The sequence below is a fragment of the Canis lupus genome, chromosome 7 (genome assembly GCF_048164855.1).
Source record: "Canis lupus baileyi chromosome 7, mCanLup2.hap1, whole genome shotgun sequence".
NCBI lineage: Eukaryota > Metazoa > Chordata > Mammalia > Carnivora > Canidae > Canis > Canis lupus.
In genome coordinates this window covers 7570503-7588715 of record NC_132844.1, presented here as the reverse complement: position 1 = coordinate 7588715, position 18213 = coordinate 7570503, and the positions used below count along the sequence as shown (strand labels likewise).

The following is an 18213-nucleotide window of genomic DNA, read 5'->3' as shown; positions in this document are numbered from 1 at the left end:
TCTTTGGTCCCACGGAATTTTTTTTCTTCAGGTATGAAAATGTTAAATATAGTCCATAAAAACAGTGACCTAATCTGTGCCCAGGAATATATATTTTTAAGTGATTATAGTTCCAGTTTATTCCACATTACTCTGATCTCAAACCAATTAGTAGAAACTCAGTACTTGACCTTAGCAGAGATCAGGGGCTGATTTGGAAACATAAGTTTGTAAGACAAACTTTTCTGAGTGTCTTTTTTCCTGATTCTGCTAACAGAGAATTTCGGTCCCTTTATTTGTTCCTGGGTTCATGACAAATGACTCCTAACTGAAAGGACGGGCAATAGAAAGAAAAGACCAGTCCTCTATACCATTACAGATCACTGGCTTCCACACATTGTCACACACATCACACCCAACCTGGCTTTATAACTTCAGTTCCCTGGAGAGAGTTTATATTCACTTGGTCTCATTAAGGCATCACGCAATTGTTACAGGTCTCACTGTGGGACCAATTAACCATTTCCATATCAGGCACCGGTATAACCGCACCATACAGTTTGCCCTCATTATTTATGTCAAGTATTTAATATTAATCATGTTACAAACACTCAAAACAAGTGCTATATTTTCATACTGTGGGTAGTATCCACTTGAAGCATTTTTACAAATGAGCTCTTACGAGGGATACAATCAAATATGCTGGAGCATCTCACGGCATCTGAAAGGGATTATATTATGTTATGTTCACAACATGAGGGGAAGTGCACAGACAGTCACGAACTGTATTGACCTCCAAACCTCATGGCAAATTCCCCCAGTACAGGCAACAACGGCAAGATACAACTCTCAAGACTGAAAAATGACAGAAATCTTTTCCCAGGGTGGCGTTCTTTACTCATCAATAAGCCCCGTGCCTCACATGACATTTTCGAGTTATTCTCTTTGGGATGAACAGCATATTTTAATAGCTAATTGTTAGATTAAGTCCTGATTTCACCATAATTTCCTAATAGCAAGGGAATTGGGAATCCCAAAGGACGGTGAAGAAAGGTAGTCAGGCTCTTTTTCAAAAGGCCATAAAGAAGGAGAATGAACCCTATCAGCTTGTAATAGTTCAGAAACAGGGCCAAAGGAATTCTTTGCATTACATGACCTCCAAATCCTGTTCTCCAAAACAAAAAGCATCAATGCCCCAACGCTGGCTTTCACTTTGTGGTGTCCTCTTCGGTTCTTCCTGTCCTTGTTCACAGTTACCTGTCACACAGGATTAGTCCTGACACCAGCCGCAGGCCAGCTCGAAGGCTGCGTCCAGGGCACACCCTATACCCTCAGGTATGGCCTTTGCGCTGTTAACATGGGTCACGCGGCGGGGCCCAGGCCCAGCTCCAGACACCAGGGAAAAACAGACCTCTTGGTGTTGGACCCTGGTTTTCTCATCAGAATGATAATGTCCCAGGATGACTTGTGGACAAATGTGAAAGAGGAAAGAGGAAACCTTTCCTTCCATCCAAAAGGAAACAACCCAGCAGGTCTATAAGCTGACAGCCATATGCTCCTGTTGGCCCTACAGTCCCTTCTGAGGGGCACCAGCAGATGTGGGAGGGAGAGAGATGGCCAAGCACTCATGGGAAGGGGCATGGAACAGGCTCTCTCCTGTGGGTTTTATCCCAGCACCTCTTTGTTTCGTGCCATTTTCCGACGGCTGGACTGCAACCCGGTGAGGGTAATCCTTTGCTCGGCCAGCCCCGTGTTTGTTCCCAAGGTTAGCACCCAGCCTCCCGAAAAGCTGCATGTTCCTTTGGGATTAATCTCCAGCCGTATGTTTCTGTTTTGAAACGATGACGGCTTTCTGCTCTGTAATGATCAGCACAGAGACAGAAAAAAGGGCAAAGGCTTTTGTTACCAAATATTTAGCTCCCAAAAGTTGAGTCACTATCACGGGGCTAACCAGACAACGTCACCACCTTGCACAGCACAGCACTGACACTATTTTTCCCTGGCACATCAATTTTCTCGTGACGGCCAGCTCCACTCCGTTTCTGTATCGTGCGCCTCATGGAGAAAGTAAAGCCGACACTCCTCAGCCAAGCCCCTTCCTCAAAGGGCTGGCACCGTGTGTGCAGGAGTCCGCGATCGTTCCCGAACATGAGCGACACCGGGAAACAAGGTCCGCTTACGTGATCGACCAGTGCGGCTGCTGAAAAAGGAATGCACACCTGCTTCCCCACAAATAAAAAGTCAGGTGGACCATGCCTGAGTTGGTGGGAGAACAAAGAGGAGAGGGCGCAGGGTTCTGTGCCACCAGATTCTCTCTGAAACACAACTGGCCACGAGTAACAACAGCCACCGCAGGGAAGCCTATGGTGTGGATCCCAGAATATGCTCCCATTACTCCGGGGTGTCACACAGACTCAGTGGAGTGATTTTCAGCTTAACACAAAGTGAGAACTGCCGGTGGGTAATAAATTCCTTTCTGTTCTAAAATAGTCCACAAGGTAATCATTGCAAGAAGCAAGAGGTGTTTTATCTCCTTGGTGGTGGCAAAGTGCCTCTTTTGATTGCAAAGCGCTGATTTATCCCCAAATGCACAAATCCTGCTTGCTCGTCTCCTGTCTCACCCCTCGTCCCACCCTCCTGAAGGATGTTCTTGACTGTGTCAACACTGCCAGCGGAACCCAGCAGCAAAGTTTGTCACCAGCGTGCCATCCTGGCCAGGCTCTTGGCTGAAAGAAGCAGGAGCCCCACTAATGGTAACATTTGAAGGATGGGGGGGGGGGGGACTGACCTCTGGAGGGGTGATTTGCACTTGACGCCACTTGCCTTCTGGCCACTGTGGCCAAACAGCAGCATCCCTCATCAGGCTGCCCCTGAATGTCGCCCACCAGTGCCTAGCAGCTCGGTGGTGGTGGTGGGGCGGGGGGGGGGGGGGTTGGGGTCACTGTGGAGCCAGCTGCTCTGAAATCCCCAACGTGCATATGTGTAGGTCAGAACAAGCCAAATTTCAATCAGCCGCGAGCATAACCGAAATGGCCCTTGCGCCTGCAGCTCCTCTTCTCTGAGTTTCAATCTAAATCTCAACATCTGACAAACCGCGGGTGAGGGTTTGCAGAAATATTAGGGAAGAACCGTTGCCAGAACTGAAACCGAGATGAATACAACAATGAAAAACACTTAGAACCCCGTGGGCTTGCGGCCAGGACATCGGGACCCAGTGCTGCGCAAACCAGCAAATGCAGGCGGCGCCACAGCGGTTCACACAGAGGTGCCAGCAGAGGTTTACAGCCGAGACTGGAGTGTGGCGCTCGTGCAAATGCTGGGGGGGGGGGGGGGGGGCGGGGGGACCATGAAGAAAGAGAAAGTGACAGATCCTCCCCCACCCCAAACCTTGAGAGCCACTCCTTCCATCTCGGAAATTTTTCCGCGGTTTGGGTGATCCTGAGGGTCTCTGAACCACACTGGAAGAATGTCACAATGGATGTTTGAATTAAAATCCGGTAGATCTGCCAAAAGACCAATTGTTTAAAATTGGCAGCATTCCAGAGAACTTCCTAGGCTGCCTGCTGCCCGTGGGGGCTGAGAGAATTGCTAATTCCAGAGAAAGTTAATTATCACCTTATTGATAAAGGGGTAATTTTTTAAAGCTTATGGTGTGGCTTTTGTGACTCATTAATTAAAATTTAGAGTAATTTACTAGACACAGTGGCGGCTTCTGTTACGTTATATACGGCATCAAACCATTTGATTTTTCGCCCAGGGGCTGTTATTAATCCCCCTCCTCTCTCCTCACCTGTCTGCCTCGGGAGGCAATAAATAAATAAATAAATAAATAAATAAATAAATAAATAAATAAATAAATAAATAAATAAAATTTAAAGCGTGTAAACCTCCCAGCAGCCTTGTGGGAGCCGGCTGAACGAAGACGTCCAGGGAGGCTCTCCAACAAAGCTCCCTCCCAGCCCTGTCAAGGTGCCCACCCAGACGGGGGAGCACGGATGCTCACGCCAAAAAAAAAAGGGGGGGGCGTTTGGGGGGGCTACTGCTTGCACAAACTTCAGCTGCAAATCGGTGGATGTCGCGCCCCTTGGGCAGGGAGCTGGGCAGGGAGCTGGGCAGAGGCTAACCTCGTCCTCCCTCCTCTTCTCTCGCTCGCCCCCCCCCCCCCCACGGGAAGCAGAGGGCTGGGTGGAGGGTGGAGGGTGGAGGGTGGAGGGTGGAGGGTGGAGGAGGAGCGTAGGGCCCCCGACCGCCGGGTGCTGGGACTCTGATGCCGCCTCCCCCGGGGGCCGCGGATGGGGGGGGGCGGGGGGGGGAGCCGAAGCCGAGCTTCTGCCCGCCTCCCCTCTGCGGGGACCCAGCGCAGCCCGAGGGCCCGAGAGTGTGCGTGCGCAGGTGCGGGTGTGCACGTGTGTGCGCGCGCGTGTGCACGTGTGCATGTGTGTGCACGGTGCGTGTGTGCATGTGTGCACGTGTGCGCGCGTGTGCGTGTGTGCATGTGTGTGCGCGTGTGTGTGTGATGCATCCTCCGGGGCCGCGCCGCCCGGTCCCCACTTCTGCAGAACCCCTTGCACGGGAACTCCCCCCGCAAACGCCCCGAGGGCCAGGCTCTCCGAGCATCCCTTCTTCGCGTCCCGGGGAGCCTCAGTGCCGCCGCCTTAAGCCTGTTGCAGCCTGTTGCAGCCCGGTTGGAAGTACTTGGGACCCAACAGTGAAGATTTGAAAATGCATCGCCCCACCACCCCGGGGAGAGCTGGGAGGCCATCTGCTCGTCACTGTCCCCTCATCTAAAGTTTCCACCAAAAAAAAAAAAAAAAAAGAAAAAAAGTTTAAATTGGATCTTTGTGCTTTGAGGGCACCGCTTGCATTTTTAGAAGCAGCAAATACTGCCTAACACTGAAGAAGTCGTTCCTGGTTTTGAGTTTGCCACATAGAAGTTCTCGCACCCCCCCACCCACCCCGTGAGTGTGACTTGTGTTCCAGCCCTGGTGGGCCGGAGTCACCTGCTGCTGGGACCCGGCGACCCCAGCCCCCAGGGCCCGAGGACCAGAAAGTGAAACTGCCTCTGCGGGTTTCACTTGCCTTGAAAACACACCACCAAAAGCAAACCAATGACCCCAAGCGATGTACTCCCCGTTTCTCTTGCTGCTTTCTTTTCTTTCTATTATCATTCATTTACTTTTTTTCTTCCGTTTTTCTTTTTCTTTTTTTTCTTTTTTTTTTTGCAGCAACATAAAAGTGATTTTGGTGACACAAAGAAATGTAAACATGTTACACACGGAAGAACTGTTTTTTTTTTGTGGGATTTGCCCTTGTAATTCCACAAAGCAAGCAGACTGACCGATTCTCCAAAACGTTACAGAGGCTGTCCACACACACAACGTAGAGAGCTAAAGAAAACCTATTCACATTAAATATATATATATATCCATTTAAACACATAGGTTTAAAAGGTCAAGATCTGGAGCCACCGATCCACTTCCCTAAAACTGAAGCGTCTATGTCAACGTTTTATTTGAGTTCAGATGATCACCAGCGGCTTTCTAGGTAATCTCCACCCAGGGGCTCCTGCCAGGGCCCCCCTCATTTCTTCAGGCAGGTCCTACCCAGCAACACGAAAAACGCTCCACACAAATATCGTGCCCCTTGCTAGTTTACTTTACCACACTGTAAATTCCTTTGTAGTTATTTTTATGCTTTTGCTCCAAATATTCTATTTTATTTTTTTAAGTCTTGAGAAAAAAAAAAAAAAAACAACTCTGCCTCTCACTCTTCAAAAATGGTTCCTCTGGTTGAAAAGAAAGAAAACCACAAGAGTGTACAACATCTCAATTTCGAAGCACCTGGGTGGCTTTCTCAAGTTGGGCTCTGTGCCCAACCAAGGGCCACCGTCTCAGAAGGCTACTGGTGTCTAACCCTCTTGAGGACCATCACAGACTCTGAAGACAGCCCCATGAGGTCTCTGCCCATTACTATGACAGGGAGCAGAGGAACCTGGACTCAGCCCCTCAGCAGCTGTGGGTCAGAGGACCTAGACACAGCTGACACCACCCTCATCCACTGTCCTGTTCCACTCCGCAAGCTCCTGGAGACCAAGCTTCATGCCACTGGGGTCCCGGTCATGCAACGCCCTACCCGGGAGGGAGGTGACTCTGTATTCGAACTTGGGAAAAGCTGCTCCTGACACTCCCATAGCCACCTGGGTATATTTTTCCTCCCAAACCAACCAGTGCCAGCTCCTAGCGGTAAATAGTAGTCTCATCTATCTTGGTGAATCAAGAAAAAGCAGCACAAAGGCATATAAAACATTCCAGCTGGGTTATAAATAATGCAATCCAGTTCTAAAAAGTCCTCTTGCGTGTTCACAACACGTCAATTTTGATAATTAGGGTTTAGTAAATATGCATAGCCCGGGACCTAGAACACTGTCTAAATTCACAGAACAAAACAAAAGCAAAGCAAAGTCATCATGCGAAAAAGCAAAAACAGTTATTCGACATCCCACGTGGGTGGGGGGAACCCAACTTTCCACGTACTCCACCGCGGAGTTGAAGGGCAGGGAATGTGTCTGGGCCCCAAACCGAGACACCCTGTCCTTCTAGACTATGGCCTCGTCTCTGAGATCCCGTTAAGAGACCAGGCTTCGTGTCTGGAGCAGGAGGAAGGGAAGTTTACCTGCTGGTCCGGGACACTCGCCGTGGCACCGGGCCCAGGCGGCCGCAGCCAACGCGTCACCTGTCGTGGCGACAGCAGAAGGAGCAGGATCCCAAGTCAGTGGCACCCCCTCCGCCTGTGCATCTCCCTCACCTCCGGCTCGTTCGCCAGAGCCCCGCTCGGGCTCTCCGCGGGGCCGGGAGGGCTGGCTCAGGAGGCCCAGGCGCTCTTGGTACCTGCGGCCACCGGCCACCGGCCACCGGCCACCGTTACAAAAGCTGCTCCCGCAGCCGCGCTAGGAGCTCACAGTCGGTCCCCAGCAGCCCCGCTCTCCGGCTGCAAACATCTCATTAGACTAATGCATTCAGCACGGGCAGAGAACTCGATTTACCATAGCTACAGCAATGAATTTCCATTACGATGACAGCTTCGACCACATCATGTCCGGAAAGCCAGCCAACCACTGGCTTTTAAAGAACACACACATTTTACATGCAGAAAACGAGGCGCGCCCGCGTGTGTGTGTGTGTGTGTGTGTGTGTGTGTGTGTTTCGTGTTTCCTTCCTCTTAGCAGCCCAACTAAGAGAAATGTGCAGTGGAGCTTTTTGCCGACATGAGCTGCAAGGTAATGACACCTCGGCGTCTTTGGTAGTTACGTCCTTGTAATAACCTGAATTATGTCACAATTGTCAGAATGGGTGTTTCCAACATTTCGGTTTTCATTACCCCTCCTCTGTTGCCATAGAAACCAGACTGTAACATCATCTCTTTGTCCCAGTCCTGTAGCAGTAGGGGCCAGCACCAGTCTTGTCGGATACCGGTGATCTGAAGGAGCGACTGTTGGACTTTGCACAAATAAAACAACCACAACAGAAAAAATCCTAGTAACACCAACTGTGCAGGAGAGACTGTGTGTTTTGGCATAAGAAGAGGGCTGCCTACACAGGTGAACACACCATGATCGCACGTGTTGACCGTACAGCTGTGTACGACACGCACGGTCAGCGGATGGAGCCTGGACTTGGGCTCCCGGTGTGTGTGTCAGGACAGAAGCATTTCTCCACTTGTGACCATGACCAGGGCCTGCATGGGACAGGATGGTCCCCACCCGGGAAAAAGACTACTATTCATCCTCCATACCCCATTGTGTTCTCTGTGTATAACATTATACAATGTTAATCAATTAATACCTGTAAAGGGACTTTTTCTCCATTTTTTTTTTTTTTTTTTTTTTTTAGTAAAGTGGAGCAAGACTCCCCATCACTCTTTTCACTCAGCCCATCCTGGAGTATTATTCCCAAGTATTTCCTATGAGATGAAACATCTACTCAACAAATATGTGGCCACCCGCAGGCTTACCTCTGGGGATGAGCAACAAGCAAATTTAGCAAATGTTTAGGACTCACATGAACTAGGGCTGACTAAGGCTCAGGGCACAGCTTGCACAGTTACTGAGAGTGACAAAAAAGAAATTACAATTTGAGGTTTTTCTGACTGTATTTGCAGAGTCACATCAGAAAGAAATAAGAAATCTGTCTCCCCGAATGGTGAACATAGGAAAGAAATAAATTTCTTTGAAGTCCAAGCGTTGTACTTACTGAGCAAGAAATGAATGTGCTACTTGAATTCATTCAATCATCTAATTTTGTTATTTTGTTTTGGGTGGGAGAAGGCAAGTATGGGAGTTCTTCATTTTGGTCATTTAATATAAGCTGATTTCAGTAAAGGAGGGGGAAGACGAGGTGGAAGGAAGGAGAGGAGGAGGAAAGAAAATAGGACCGACTGGGTGATTTCAATCGGCAACATCTCTGTCGCGGGGGCGGCGTGTATTGTTCCCACAGCCTCCAGCACAACCCCGAGGTGTGCAGATCAGCAAAGCGCCCCGGTGTCTGGGACGCTAGACCAGTGTTCGCTTTACAATGCTTCTTTGGGTGAATAAGATAAATCCTTCTTAAATCATCAAGATATTTCTCAGATCCTGTAAAAGGAAGGAAGAAAGGAGAGAGGGAGGGTGGGAGGAAGGAAGGAAGGAGAGAGGGAAGAAAGGAGGAAGGAAGGAAGGAACGAATGAATGAACAAACGAACGAACGAATGAACGAATGAACGAACTTTGGCAGAATCTGGCCCAGAGAAAGGCGTTTCCAGTTTTCCTATCCAGCTCTGTGAGAATCTGCGATTCTGATCCTTGAACTCCGCACTGCCTCACCTCCTCCCAGAAGTGCTGTTGTGGCCTGTCCTTAAGTCGAGTGTTTCTGGGATACAGGCATTGGCATCACACGTCAACTGCGCAGTGAGGCTTAAAATGGAAGTTAACTAAGATGTCTTGCTTAAAAAATGATAGAGATAATTGATAGATGATAGATGATAGATGATGATAGATAGATAGATAGATATCTACTAGAATTTCTTTTTTCATGCACCAGGACTTTGGCCTTAAGAAATTAAATCCAGGGGTGTCTGAGTGGGGCAGTGGGTCAAGTATCCGACTCTTGGTTTCAGCCCAGCTCATGATCTCAGGGTCCTGGGATCGAGCCCAGCAGCAGGCACTGTGCTCAGCATGGAGTCTGCTTGAGATTCTCTCCCTCTCCCTCTGCCCCTCCCACTCGTTCAGTCTTTCTCTCTCAAATAAATAAATAAAATCTTATAAAAAAATTAAAATCCATGTTTTTAAAAATCCTAAATTCCAAGAAAAAAATAAGTTAAAAAACACGTAAGGGAAAAGCAATTTGGTGGGATGGCTGCATCCAAGCTAAGGGGTATGTTAAGCAGCAAAGGGACCCTTCCCAGCTAACGTACCTCTCAGTCTTATACACCCCTGGGCTGCAATCAGGATGCTTAGCTGTGCCATGTTGTTAATTTTCTTTGGCGCTGTGGTTACATTTCTGTCTCAGACCACAGCAGCATGTTCCACTCTTGCCTCACAAATGCTACTGGGTTGGTGGTTAGGGAGAGGCGGCCAGCGGGAGCAGGTTAATTTGGGGGCATCCCAAATGCAAACCTACTCAGAGTGGTATCCATTTGAAGAGTAATCCCTGTCAGCTGCTGGTAAAGAGCTGTGGCTCCAACACAAGCATCAGGTGGAGAGGGCTGTGTCCTGGACAGGGGGGTTGGTGCTACTGCAAAAACCGCCCATATTATCATAATAACAGCTAACATTTGCCGGGGAAATACTACGCAGGAGCCCTATTCACATGCAGCCTTTTTTGGTAACAATCCTATGAAGTAAGTATTATGACACCATCCCCATTTTATAGATAAGGAAACTGAGACAGGGATGCTAATAAGTTGCCCAAGTTCACACGGCTCAGAAGCGCTGGATAGAGGATTGACCCTCAGTCTGTCCCCAAAGACACATAATTAATCATTGGGCCACATGGCCTCCTGGCACTGCACCTGTTCCAGCTCTGTCATTAACCCAAAGACATTGATCAAATCACTCCTTAAACAGCACAGGGGGACGGGGTGGGGGTGGTGGGGGGAGGAGGATAGGGATTAGATCATCTTTGTAGTCCCTTATGGTGCTGACGTTCTACAGTCCAAGGCTTTGGGTTGGAGGAGAGCTCAGTTTTTGTTGTGGCCTTGGCCGTGGCACCTAAGGGACAAAACGCACCCTCTCTCTCCATAGAATAAGACCAGAGCTTTGGAATGCCAATTTGGGATGGAGGCAGGGGAAGAGGGCATGTGGAAAGAACAGGCTGAGATTCCATTTCTGAAGTAGCAACGGGGGACCAGTCTCCCACATTCATGTGGCCACAAGGCTTTGCTTCCCATCATTCATCTCCAACTTTTCCTTAAGTATTCAAGAGCTTGAGAGTTTCAGGATTATGGAAGTAATGAGACTTATGTCACCATTTTGCCAAAGTGGAAATCGAGGCAGCCAATGATTAACCTGATGGGTCAGATGAGAGAGGCAAAACAGAAAGGGGATGCCAGACTCCTTGGCTCCTCCAATCTGAGTCTTTTTCGGCCCAAAGCCCTGCCTGCCACAGGGTCAGATTTTTGTATAAACAAAGCAGGGAAGCAAGCAGGGATCTTTTGAAATTAAAAACAAAACTATTTTCAGTAGTGAAGGTAAATGGGAAATAGCCTCAAAGTCCAATAAAAAGAGATTACTTATTGGGGGCGCCTGGCTGGGGGGCCTGGCTGGCTTAGTCGTAGAGCATGTGACTCCATCTCAGGATTGTGAGTTCAAGCCCCACGTTGGGTACAGAGATTACTTAAAAATAAAATCTTTTTTAAAAAAGAGAGATTACATAAGTAAGTGGATCATGGGTCCACACCATAGATTATACAATGTTAAACTACCAAAAAAGATGTCACAGAAGATCATTTAACAACATGAAAAAATGTTCTCAATAGAGAAAAACTGAAGGTTACAAAGTATATGCAGAAGAGAATCTTACTTAGAAAAAAATAATAATTTGCAAAATGCTGGAGTTATATTAACAGTCATGTTCTCTTGGTGATAGGACTACGAGTACTTAGTATCTTAATCTTTCTTTTTAATATTTTCTACAAAGAAAGACCCACTTTTTGGTGATAATAAAAAGTTATCTGAATCAATTGATTGGTATCCAAATTTTTCCTATCACATCTGCAAACATCTACTTATAATTCTCATAAATCAGGATCCCTGGGTGGCGCAGCGGTTTAACGCCTGCCTTTGGCCCAGGGCGCGATCCTGGAAACCCGGGATCGAATCCCACGTTGGGCTCCCGGTGCACGGAGCCTGCTTCTCCCTCTGCCTATGTCTCTGCCTCTCTCTCTCTCTGTGTGTGACTATCATAAATAAATAAAAATTTTTAAAAAAATAATTCTCATAAATCGTAAGTCTCAAATTTCTTTTTTAATCAATGGAATCAAAATAAAATCCTTGCCTACTGGCTGTAGGCCTCATTCGGCCATGGCCTTAGCCAGTGTTTCAAGCATGAAGGCTGCCCCTAACTCACTCAAGCTTGTCTTTGCTGCCCTTCACTCTGGGCTTTACCACCTCCTAATACCTTTAAGCCATACTGGGTACTCAGCACAGCCAATACAAAATCAGGGACAGACTCCCTACCCTTTCCCACGCAAGGGCTCCCACAGTCTGTAGGGTCCTCAAGCTGGTAATAGTCTTGTCCGAGTAAAGCCATGTGCTAAAGACACCAGAGGTTGAAGAGGGGGGGAAGGTGATGGAATAAAGTGAAAAATCACTCCTGTCCAAGGAAAGAGTGACTCATTCAAGTTCTCTGGGGCCTAAAACATGGTTCCTTTCAGGTGGGGCCTCCTTTCTTTGTGGCTCTGGGCCTGTGGCCTTGGCTGATATTCAGGGATTGACTTAGTGGAAATATTTGTCTCAAGGTCTGGCAGTTTGGGTAGTAGCAAGCCCAGAGACCCTCATCCCAGGGGCAGCGTCTGCTAACACAAGGCATGTGTTGACAGCTGGGAGAGCTGAGGGGGACGACAGCAGGGGCTTTCTCTTTGGTCACTAGGCCATAAATTCCAAGATGGCGGGGCACCGTCTTGTACTCTGCTGTATCTGTAGCGTGTAACACGTGCCTGTTCTATACCAAGAAGTCAACAACTGCTGCTGATGAATAAAAGAAACTAGAGGTTAAAGACAGTAACCTAATCTCAATATTAGTTTAAGCTTTTAGACACTATTCCTTTTCTCTGAAAAAAGTGATTGACTTTAGATGTCTGTCATCAAAAAAAAAAAATCCTAATTTGTTAAAATTGAAAGGATGATTTCTATTTCCTACCTTCTTCCTCCTTTATACTTTTAAAATATTATCTTCTTCAGATCACTTCTGCTTTGAGCCATGTTTGTTTGAAACTAATTAACTTTTTAAAAAAGATTTATTTATCTTAGAGAGCAAGAGCGTGTCAGAGAGTGACTGTGCAGGGGAGGTAGAAGGGAGAGGTGGGCAGAGCCTTCATTTCACGACCCTGAGATCATGACCTAATCACGACCTGAGCCAAAATCAAGAGTCAGGCACCCAACTGACTAAGCTGCCCAGGCACCCTTGACCCCAATTTCTATGGAAAGACACGTGTGCATGTGTATGTGTGTGTGTGCACACATATGTAAAGGAGAAAGGACATGGCAGGGGGCACAGCCAAGAATGATTACTTTTTAAAAAAATTTTCATTTAGATATATTGTTAAGGTTGCCTGTACTTTCAGTTTCTAGAATAAAATCATTAATCACCCGAGGCTCTGTCTCCCCTTATTTGGGGGAAGATCTCCAAGATGGGCCTCTTGGTTACTAAAACTTGAATCTCAATGCAGATGATACAGTCTGAAATTTTTCACTCTCTTTAACCGAAAAAACCCTTGGTGGGTGAATAAAAAGCAATTGGTTGATGAATTCCCCTTAAGAAGAACCAACTTTAGTGTGGACCATGTCTTTGATAAGCCCACCTAGGGTAGAATCTAAACTCAAAAAAACTGGGTCTGGGCCAAGAGGAAGGAAGAGGAGGTAAAACAGCAAGTAACAGTAAAAACCACTCAAACTGGCTTAAAAATAAAGATCATGCATTGGCAGGGTGTCTAGTGAGCTATAGGTGAGGCTGATCCAATAGCTCAGTAATGTCACCAAAGAAATGGTCTGAATCATCCTATGCCTGGCTCCCCTCATGGTCACAATATGGCTGCCAGTTGCTCTCAGGCTGCCATACTTTCCCACTGACATCCAACACAACGGAGAGCCTCTCCTAGGACTTTTCCATGGAAGAGCTAGGAAGTTTCCCTCCTAGAGAAATGGATGCTAAACGACCAAAATCAGCAAGAAGCAACTGATTAGTAGGAGGTGGTGGTGGGGGGAGATGTGGAGAAGAGATGGTAGGCTGCTGTGCTTGGTGCCTGTGACCTTCACCGCTACAGCTCTCAGACACAGATCTTCAGGAAAGACCACAGAATCGTGAAGTGCTTGATGTGGTTGGATTTCTTGTAGAAACTGTTGAAGAGGCTGGGCTGAGTTGCACATCCTGGGGCGACGCAGGTGAAACCAAAGAGCTCATGAGAAGCCAGGGCCAAGACCAAAGGGATTTAGAAACTATCGAGCCTGGGGGAATGGGTAGCCATAACCAGGAGGACTCTGGACCTTTCCCGGGTTGTGAAAATCAGGAATTTGTAGGGCGGAAAGGCAGCCAGCTGACCAAGGGGCTAGAGTTATGGAAGTTGGGTGTGTATTTAGCTGTACTTTATTCTTTAATAAAGATGAGGGGTCTTCTGGAGAGGAGGGCTTGACTGGAATTGGTATTCTCCAGATGGGTTATTTGAGAGAATACTGTGATTGCCTTAATGGGGCTCTGCGGTCTGCCCTTTGGCTCATGTGGGTGTGTGTGCCATGCGTGGTATGGTGTGGGGTAGGAGTTAAGAGCCAGGCTCTGCCTGAAGGGAATTGTGGGAGGGGCAGTTTTGCCCTCTAGGACCAAGTTGGGCCCAAAGGCAAGCCTTGGGAAAATGGCCAGAGGGGACCTGAAGGAGCTGGTGAGCGAGCATCACACAGCTTGGGGCTCAAGGGACATGGAGGGGCCTCAGGGCACAAGAGGACATAGCAGCAGCATCTAAAGATGGGCCCTTTACTGACCTTCCAGGGACTGAGCCCAGGAATGACCTCTTTGGACTAAGAACCAAACTCAGAGAGTTTGGGGGGACTGTCTGGAGAGACAGAACCCATTTTCCCAGATTGTTGGAAGGGGTACAGCCCATAGATGAACACTCAAGAGATAGAAATGGCAAAAATGAAAAGAAAATTTAACAAGAAATGTACAAGTTTTATGTGAAGCTTAGTGGCTCAGAGCAGTGATATTGGCTCAACCATGTCCGTGACAGTGGTCAAGAACCTCAAATAAATACCAGGAGTGGTAAGAGAAACATGAGGTCAGGTCTGGCTCATCCTTAATTCTTCCCCAGTGTCCTCTAAGGCTTGGATCAGGAGTATTTGAAGATGGATAAATCATCACAGGGCAGTTGGTAGTCATGCTTCATTCCAGAATAATGGTGAAGAGAAATTCCAGAATGACAGTTATGAATGGACGTAGTGAATTGTCCATCCTTGAGGAATGTCTCTAAAGGAAAAAAATAAAATGAGGAGGTAAGGTTAATGTTTGAGCATAATGAAAGTGTTACAGTGCTGGTGGATAATTTGGGGATAAATTTATTAAAGGTACTTGGAAAACCAAGTGACAAATAAAAAAGAGAATTATTAACTCAGAGAAAGAGAAACATTAACTGTAGTATACCATATAGCTGAATTCTAAATAACATACACATTTTCAAAATAATATTATTACTAAGTATTGATTTCACTAAAAATTATGCCATAACTTTTTTGGGAGCATGGAGAGAGGAAAAAGGGGAGATGAGATTTTCAAACAAGCCCACACATTCCAAAGTAAGGAATCACTATCTAAAACAAAAAATAAGCAAGAAAAGGCAATATATACAGGTTAATTAGGAATTCAGAGGCAAATACCAGAAGCAACAGCCAAAACCATGGTTGTCATTAGAGAGAAGGGATGCAGGAACAGGAGACAACTATTTTTGATATAAATCTTATGGAACTATTTCCCTTTTTAATCTTTCTCAATAGATACATACACACACAGATATATGCATACATAATTTTGATCATAAAAAGTATTAAATAAAACATTTTAAGCACTCTCTTTACAATAAAAAGCAATCATTGATCCTCTACCCCTGAGAGTGGAAGAGTTCACAAAAAGCATGAACATGATATTTTTTTCACTTAAGGAAAGTTGTCATTTTTTAAAAACATTTCGTAAAATCCAATCATAAATTAAAATAAAAATTGTAAACAAAGTTCTAAAAAACTGTAAACCTAATTTTATGGCTTTTTTGCTCGTAATAAAATGCCGGGCAGCCCGGGTGGCTCAGCGGTTTAACACTGCCTTCGGCCCAGGACATGATCCTAGAGACCCAGGGTCAAGTCCCACGTCAGGCTCCCTGCATGGAGCCTGCTTCTCCCTCTGCCTGTGTCTCTGCCTCTCTTTCTCTCTGTGTCTCTCATGAATAAATAAATAAAATCTTTTAAAAAAAGCAATGTTATTATAAAGTCTTTTTTTTTAAGATTTTATTTATTTATTCATAAGGGACACAGAGAGAGAGGCAGAGACACAGGCAGAGGGAGAAGCAGGCTCCCCATGGAGAGCCTGATGTGGGACTCGATCCCTGGATCCCAGGATCACGCCCCGAGCTGAAAGCAGACGCTGAACCACTGAGCCACCCAGGTGTCCCTGTTATTATAGATTCTTTATGAAGATACTTAAGCCATTACTCTCTAGTCGAATTTTGGACTTTTTTCTTGGAGACATCCTGAAATAGTGCCTGCCATATGGTCGCACTCAATAAATGTTTGTTAATGATCATGAATGGATGAGAAATGCTAATTTGTTACGCACTTGTGAACATCTAATATCCTAGCTTGAACTCTGAATGAGTGGGAGAGAGTTCCTTGGAAGCAGAGGCTGTCAGATTGATCGCTGGGTCCTGATCGGAGACAAATAACATGAGCCACTATGTGCCGAGCACACACACCTAATCATAAGCAGGGATTTTATAATAAATATGGCATTTTTGAGCTATCTAGATAGCATATCAGATGCTCACAGAATCTTGACTTCTGAATGTCCTTCTCCTAACTCATAGGTGAAATGACAGGGAATCTTGACTCCTCCATTCATTCCACAAATAGTACTGAATGCCTGCTGAGTGTCAGGCACTATTCTAGGCTCAGCTTAAGAAATAGACCACAGGGGCCCCCGGGGGGCTCAGTGGGTTAGGCATCCACCTTCAGTTCAGGTCATGATCCCAGGGTCCTGGGATGGAGCCCAGCATTGGGTTCCCATGTTGGGTTCTCTGCTCAGCAGAGAGTCTGCTTCTCTCTCCCTCTCTCTCTGCTTCTCCTCCCACTTGTGCTCTCTCTCTCTCTCTCTCTCAAATAAATAAAATCTGAAAGAAGAATGAAAGGAAGAGGGACGCCTGGGTGGCTCAGCGGTTGGATGTCTGCCTTCGGCCCAGGGCGTGATCCTGGAGACCCAGGATCGAGTCCCACATCGGGCTTCCTGCATGGGGCCTGCTTCTCCCTCTGCCTCTGCCTATGTCTCTGCCTCTCTTTCTGTGGGTCTCTCATGAATAATAAATAAATAAATAAATAAATAAATAAATAAATAAATAAATAAATAAAATATAAAGAAAGAAAGAAAGAAAGAAAGAAAGAAAGAAAGAAAGAAAGAAAGAGACCAAAATGTCTACACTCAGGGAGCTTACTTTCTCTTGTAGGAAGACAGACAATAAGCAAGATAAATAAGTGAAATATTTAAAATATTTATCACGTTGAATGGGGATGAGTGCTAAGGAGAAACATCTGAGCAGGAAAGGGCTAGAGAGGGTCAGGGTCATGGTGCCGGGAGGAGGAGTGTTGTGATTAAAATGAGAGCAGCCAGAGGAGTCCGCTGGGGGTGAAGGTGTGCTGAGGCCTAAAAGCAGCGAGGGGCGCAGGCCCAGTGAGAGTTAGCTCCCGCACCCCACGGCCCGGGGAAAGAGGGTGAGCGGGGTGCCGTCCTGGGAGAGCCTCCCTCCCCGCTGCATGTCTGCAGAAGCACTGCCTGGGCCCCTCCGACTGGGCGCAGTGGAAGTCAGCCCGAAGAAAGGATATGAAGATCTTCAAGACGGATTTATTTGCAATCCTCTGGACTTCTGTGATGTCATCAGAGAAATGTCCCGCTCCATCTCTCCGCTCAATCCCCAAACACGCCGTCTCCTTCCCGCTCCCCTTACGTATAGAATAACACCCAGTGCTCATCCCGTCAAGTGCCCACCAATACTTAATAGTTTAAAATGTAGAGTGGGGACGCCTGGGTGGCTCAGTGGTTGAGCTTCTGCCTTTGGCTCAGGGCGTGATCCCAGGATCTGGGATCAAGTCCCACATTGGGCTCCTTGCATGGAGCCTGCTTCTCCCTCTGCCTGCGTCTCTGCCTCTCTCTGTGTCTCTCATGAATAAATAAATAAAATCATAAATAAATAAATAAAATGTAGAGTGGTAGTCATCACTTTTTTTGTTTGGAGATGCAATTGACTTATAACATTGTGTATTTTTTTTTAATTTAAAGATTTTATTTATTCATGGGAGACACAGAGAGACAGAGAGGTAGAGACACAGGCAGAGGGTGAGTAAAGCAGGCTCTATGCAGGGAGCCTAACATAGGACTCGATCCTGGGTCTCCAGGATCACACCCTCGGCTGAAGGTGGCGCTAAACCGCTGAGCCACCCGGGCTCCCCTTAAATTTGTGTAAATTTAAGGCACACAACATGTTGATTTGATACATTTATATATTTCCAAAATGATTACCACCAGAGCTTTAGCTAAAACCTCTATCACTTCAGATAGTTGTTATTTCTCCTCCTTCTTTCTTTTCTTTTTTTTTTTTAATATTTTATTTATTTATTCATGAGAGAGAGAGAGAGGCAGAGACACAGGCAGAGGGAGAAGCAGGCTCCATGCAGGGAGCCTGATGCAAGACTGGGTCCCGGGACTCCAAGATCATGCCCTGGGCCAAAGGCAGGCGCTAAAC

At 46.7% G+C, this 18213-nt stretch overlaps 1 protein-coding gene across 7 annotated transcripts in view; it reads right to left on the bottom strand.

The window, feature by feature from the left end:
* Positions 1–7049, bottom strand: part of SCML4 (Scm polycomb group protein like 4) — a 114835-nt gene extending 107786 nt beyond the window's left edge. For 5 of the 7 annotated variants that reach the window (XR_012033749.1, XR_012033747.1, XR_012033751.1 and 2 more), the window contains exon 1: positions 6652–6779. The gene's annotated coding sequence lies outside the window, so the exon portion shown is untranslated. Of the gene's footprint in view, positions 1–6651 lie in introns of all 7 variants that reach the window. The other 2 variants (XR_012033750.1, XR_012033752.1) reach the window with 2 other exon arrangements.
* Between the last annotated feature and the right edge of the window lie 11164 nt (positions 7050–18213).